The sequence below is a fragment of the Cherax quadricarinatus genome, unplaced genomic scaffold (assembly GCF_038502225.1).
Source record: "Cherax quadricarinatus isolate ZL_2023a unplaced genomic scaffold, ASM3850222v1 Contig26, whole genome shotgun sequence".
NCBI classification, from domain to species: domain Eukaryota; kingdom Metazoa; phylum Arthropoda; class Malacostraca; order Decapoda; family Parastacidae; genus Cherax; species Cherax quadricarinatus.
The window spans coordinates 282,229-288,228 of record NW_027195052.1 but is presented as its reverse complement, the minus strand read 5'-3'; positions in this window follow the sequence as shown (position 1 = coordinate 288,228).

Below are 6,000 nucleotides of genomic sequence, written 5' to 3'. Positions count from 1 at the left end.
AAAAGCTTTTGACACAGTAGACCACGACATCGTACTCCACAAACTTGATCACTACGGTATAAGAGGCCATGCACTTGCTTATTTCAAATCTTACATTACTAATAGGTATCAGTACGTCACCATTAAAGACACAGCATCAGCAACACGGCCACTTGATACTGGAGTTCCGCAGGGAAGTGTCCTTGGTCCCCTGCTCTTCCTCATATACATCAATGACCTTCCAAACGTATCCCAACACCTGAAACCCATTCTCTTTGCTGATGACACGACTTATGTCATCTCTCACCCTAATCTTGCCACCCTCAACACCATTGTGAATGAGGAGCTGATTAAAATGTCGACTTGGATGACAGCCAATAAACTTACGCTTAACACTGACAAAACCTACTATATTATGTTTGGTAGCAGAGCAGGAGATGCACAAATTAACATTAAGATTGACAACACTCTAATTACCAGAAATAATGGGGGAAAATTCCTAGGCTTATACCTTGACAACAACCTGAATTTCAGCACCCATATCCAGCATATAGCCAAAAAAGTATCCAAAACGGTTGGGATCCTCTCCAAGATACGATACTACGTGCCGCAAAATGCCCTTCTCACACTATACCACTCACTTATTTATCCATACCTCACCTATGCTATTTGTGCTTGGGGATCAACTGCAGCAACACACCTAAAGCCAATAATAACCCAACAAAAAGCTGCAGTAAGAATAATCACTAAATCCCATCCCTGGCAACACCCCCCCCCACTCTTCATAGATCTAAACTTGCTCCCAGTTCAGTACATCCACACTTACTACTGTGCAATCTATATCTACAGGGCCTTAAACTCTAATATCAACCTTGACCTAAAACGCTTTCTTGATAGTTGTGACAGAACCCACAGGCATAACACCAGACACAAACATCTCTACGACATTCCCCGTGTCCGACTAAACCTTTACAAAAATTCAATGTATGTCAAAGGCCCTAAAATCTGGAATACCCTACCTGAGAACTCTAGAACTGCAGACACATTCATCACCTTCAAAACTACCATTAGAAAACATCTTATCTCCCTGATACACCCCGTCAACTAACTACACGAATACCACCTGGTGGTTCACACTTACACTCACTCACTCATTTGACCATAAACGGAAATATTAATCTCAGTCTTAAAATAGTGAATCCTGTGATACTCCAATACTGAAACTATGTACTGTGCCAAAACAAAAGCATTCACATTGCTAAACTCACAAACTAGTATTTAGTCACTTAGCCATAATACCAACTTACCTCATAATTTGTAATATTTTACAATTAAGAATAAAACTAAGTATGCCCGAAATGCCTAGCCATGCTAAGCGTTCTAGTGGTACACTCTGTAATCACAATTTTACTACATGTAAACCAAACAATAACCAAATTTCTGTAAACTCAGCATTGTAATCCTTATAGAGAATAAACTTTGAATTTGAATTTGAATTTGAATGTATTTGTGTATAACTGAATAAACTTACCACCACCACTCTCACTTAGTGAAGTGATAAATGGTTTAGAAAACCTGTAAGTTGAAAAATGAGACACTTGTGCAACATTTGAGAATCTTTATTAAGGATACGTGTCACCACAGTGGCTTCATCAGTCCAATACAAAGAAGAACAGTAGAAAAAGAATATTATAATTATGTGGGTAGTAGGTTGGTAGACAGCAACCACCCAGGGAAGTACTACCGTCCTGCCAGATGACTGTGAAACAAAAACCTGTAACTGTTTTGCATGATGGTAGGATTGCTGGTTTCTTTTTCTGTCTCATAAACACGCTAGATAACAGGGATATCTTGCTACTCCTACTTACACTTTGGTCACACTTCACAGACACGCACATGCATATATATATACATACATCTAGGTTTTTCTCCTTTTTCTAAATAGCTCTTGTTCTTCTTTATTTCTTCTATTGTCCATGGGGAAGTGGAAAAGAATCTTTCCTCCGTAAGCCATGCATGTCGTATGAGGCGACTAAAATGCCGGGAGCAATGGGCTAGTAACCCCTTCTCCTGTAGACATTTACTAAAAAAGAGAAGAAGAAAAACTTTATAAAACTGGGATGCTTAAATGTGCGTGGATGTAGTGCGGATGACAAGAAACAGATGATTGCTGATGTTATGAATGAAAAGAAGTTGGATGTCCTGGCCCTAAGCGAAACAAAGCTGAAGGGGGTAGGAGAGTTTCAGTGGGGGGAAATAAATGGGATTAAATCTGGAGTATCTGAGAGAGTTAGAGCAAAGGAAGGGGTAGCAGTAATGTTAAATGATCAGTTATGGAAGGAGAAAAGAGAATATGAATGTGTAAATTCAAGAATTATGTGGATTAAAGTAAAGGTTGGATGCGAGAAGTGGGTCATAATAAGCGTGTATGCACCTGGAGAAGAGAGGAATGCAGAGGAGAGAGAGAGATTTTGGGAGATGTTAAGTGAATGTATAGGAGCCTTTGAACCAAGTGAGAGAGTAATTGTGGTAGGGGACCTGAATGCTAAAGTAGGAGAAACTTTTAGAGAGGGTGTGGTAGGTAAGTTTGGGGTGCCAGGTGTAAATGATAATGGGAGCCCTTTGATTGAACTTTGTATAGAAAGGGGTTTAGTTATAGGTAATACATATTTTAAGAAAAAGAGGATAAATAAGTATACAAGATATGATGTAGGGCAAAATGACAGTAGTTTGTTGGATTATGTATTGGTAGATAAAAGACTGTTGAGTAGACTTCAGGATGTACATGTTTATAGAGGGGCCACAGATATATCAGATCACTTTCTAGTTGTAGCTACACTGAGAGTAAAAGGTAGATGGGATACAAGGAGAATAGAAGCATCAGGGAAGAGAGAGGTGAAGGTTTATAAACTAAAAGAGGAGGCAGTTAGGGTAAGATATAAACAGCTATTGGAGGATAGATGGGCAAATGAGAGCATAGGAAATGGGGTCGAAGAGGTATGGGGTAGGTTTAAAAATGTAGTGTTAGAGTGTTCAGCAGAAGTTTGTGGTTACAGGAAAGTGGGTGCAGGAGGGAAGAGGAGCGATTGGTGGAATGATGATGTAAAGAGAGTAGTAAGGGAGAAAAAGTTAGCATATGAGAAGTTTTTACAAAGTAGAAGTGATGCAAGGAGGGAAGAGTATATGGAGAAAAAGAGAGAGGTTAAGAGAGTGGTGAAGCAATGTAAAAAGAGAGCAAATGAGAGAGTGGGTGAGATGTTATCAACAAATTTTGTTGAAAATAAGAAAAAGTTTTGGAGTGAGATTAACAAGTTAAGAAAGCCTAGAGAACAAATGGATTTGTCAGTTAAAAATAGGAGAGGAGAGTTATTAAATGGAGAGTTAGAGGTATTGGGAAGATGGAGGGAATATTTTGAGGAATTGTTAAATGTTGATGAAGATAGGGAAGCTGTGATTTCGTGTATAGGGCAAGGAGGAATAACATCTTGTAGGAGTGAGGAAGAGCCAGTTGTGAGTGTGGGGGAAGTTCGTGAGGCAGTAGGTAAAATGAAAGGGGGTAAGGCAGCTGGGATTGATGGGATAAAGATAGAAATGTTAAAAGCAGGTGGGGATATAGTTTTGGAGTGGTTGGTGCAATTATTTAATAAATGTATGGAAGAGGGTAAGGTACCTAGGGATTGGCAGAGAGCATGCATAGTTCCTTTGTATAAAGGCAAAGGGGATAAAAGAGAGTGCAAAAATTATAGGGGGATAAGTCTGTTGAGTATACCTGGTAAAGTGTATGGTAGAGTTATAATTGAAAGAATTAAGAGTAAGACGGAGAATAGGATAGCAGATGAACAAGGAGGCTTTAGGAAAGGTAGGGGGTGTGTGGACAAGGTGTTTACAGTGAAACATATAAGTGAACAGTATTTAGATAAGGCTAAAGAGGTCTTTGTGGCATTTATGGATTTGGAAAAGGCGTATGACAGGGTGGATAGGGGGGCAATGTGGCAGATGTTGCAAGTGTATGGTGTAGGAGGTAGGTTACTGAAAGCAGTGAAGAGTTTTTACGAGGATAGTGAGGCTCAAGTTAGAGTATGTAGGAAAGAGGGAAATTTTTTCCCAGTAAAAGTAGGCCTTAGACAAGGATGTGTGATGTCACCGTGGTTGTTTAATATATTTATAGATGGGGTTGTAAGAGAAGTAAATGCGAGGGTCTTGGCAAGAGGCGTGGAGTTAAAAGATAAAGAATCACACACAAAGTGGGAGTTGTCACAGCTGCTCTTTGCTGATGACACTGTGCTCTTGGGAGATTCTGAAGAGAAGTTGCAGAGATTGGTGGATGAATTTGGTAGGGTGTGCAAAAGAAGAAAATTAAAGGTGAATACAGGAAAGAGTAAGGTTATGAGGATAACAAAAAGATTAGGTGATGAAAGATTGGATATCAGATTGGAGGGAGAGAGTATGGAGGAGGTGAACGTATTCAGATATTTGGGAGTGGACGAGTCAGCGGATGGGTCAATGAAAGATGAGGTGAATCATAGAATTGATGAGGGAAAAAGAGTGAGTGGTGCACTTAGGAGTCTGTGGAGACAAAGAACTTTGTCCTTGGAGGCAAAGAGGGGAATGTATGAGAGTATAGTTTTACCAACGCTCTTATATGGGTGTGAAGCGTGGGTGATGAATGTTGCAGCGAGGAGAAGGCTGGAGGCAGTGGAGATGTCATGTCTGAGGGCAATGTGTGGTGTGAATATAATGCAGAGAATTCGTAGTTTGGAAGTTAGGAGGAGGTGCGGGATTACCAAAACTGTTGTCCAGAGGGCTGAGGAAGGGTTGTTGAGGTGGTTCGGACATGTAGAGAGAATGGAGCGAAACAGAATGACTTCAAGAGTGTATCAGTCTGTAGTGGAAGGAAGGCGGGGTAGGGGTCGGCCTAGGAAAGGTTGGAGGGAGGGGGTAAAGGAGGTTTTGTGTGCGAGGGGCTTGGACTTCCAGCAGGCATGCATGAGCGTGTTTGATAGGAGTGAATGGAGACAAATGGTTTTTAATACTTGACGTGCTGTTGGAGTGTGAGCAAAGTAACATTTATGAAGGGATTCAGGGAAACCGGCAGGTCGGACTTGAGTCCTGGAGATGGGAAGTACAGTGCCTGCACTCTGAAGGAGGGGTGTTAATGTTGCAGTTTAAAAGCTGTAGTGTAAAGCACCTTTCTGGCAAGACAGTGATGGAGTGAATGATGGTGAAAGTTTTTCTTTTTCGGGCCACCCTGCCTTGGTGGGAATCGGCCAGTGTGATAATAAAAAAAAATAAGTGGGACTCTAAACCCATAGGATAATACAGGGCATGTCGGGGGGAGGGGAGGATGGAGGGTATTCAGGCTCAATTCAAGGAACTGGAGCAGAGATCCAATTCCCTAGATCAAGATTATTATCATGGGGGAGCGCTAAACCCGTAGGATTATACAGTGCATGTGGGGGGATGGAAGGTATTTAGATTCGATTCAGGGAACCGGAGCACAGATCCAATTCCCTAGATCAAGAGCCCCTCACCAGCATCAAGGAACCTCCATTAAGGGGCTTAGATCAAGAGCCACTCTCCAGGTAGAAAAAGAAGTTAGGTAATCAGCCCCTCAACCTGGAATGATGTATTCAGTCCATCAATCTTGAAGCACGTACAGCATATGCTCAGAGAAGTGGCTTATATTCTGTGGTCAGGTGAGTTAAAGCACATCGATTCCAGACTGAGGGATTGATTACTTCAAACTCTCTTTTTCTACCGATCTTTGTATTTAACTGATGAAACCACTGTGGCAAAACGTTTTCTCAGTAAAGATTCCCAAATACTGCATGTCTCATTCACTTACTGAAGATACTCCTGGATGTATGGTGGATGCATTGACTCATAGAATGTATAGCTGGATTCATAATGCATACATTATTTTTGTAGTCAGTACTCGGGGTGGGGGAGCATTGGATAAAGACCTGATGAGCCAGGCTGTTATTATTACATTCATGGAGACTGCTAAACCCATTGGGTCAT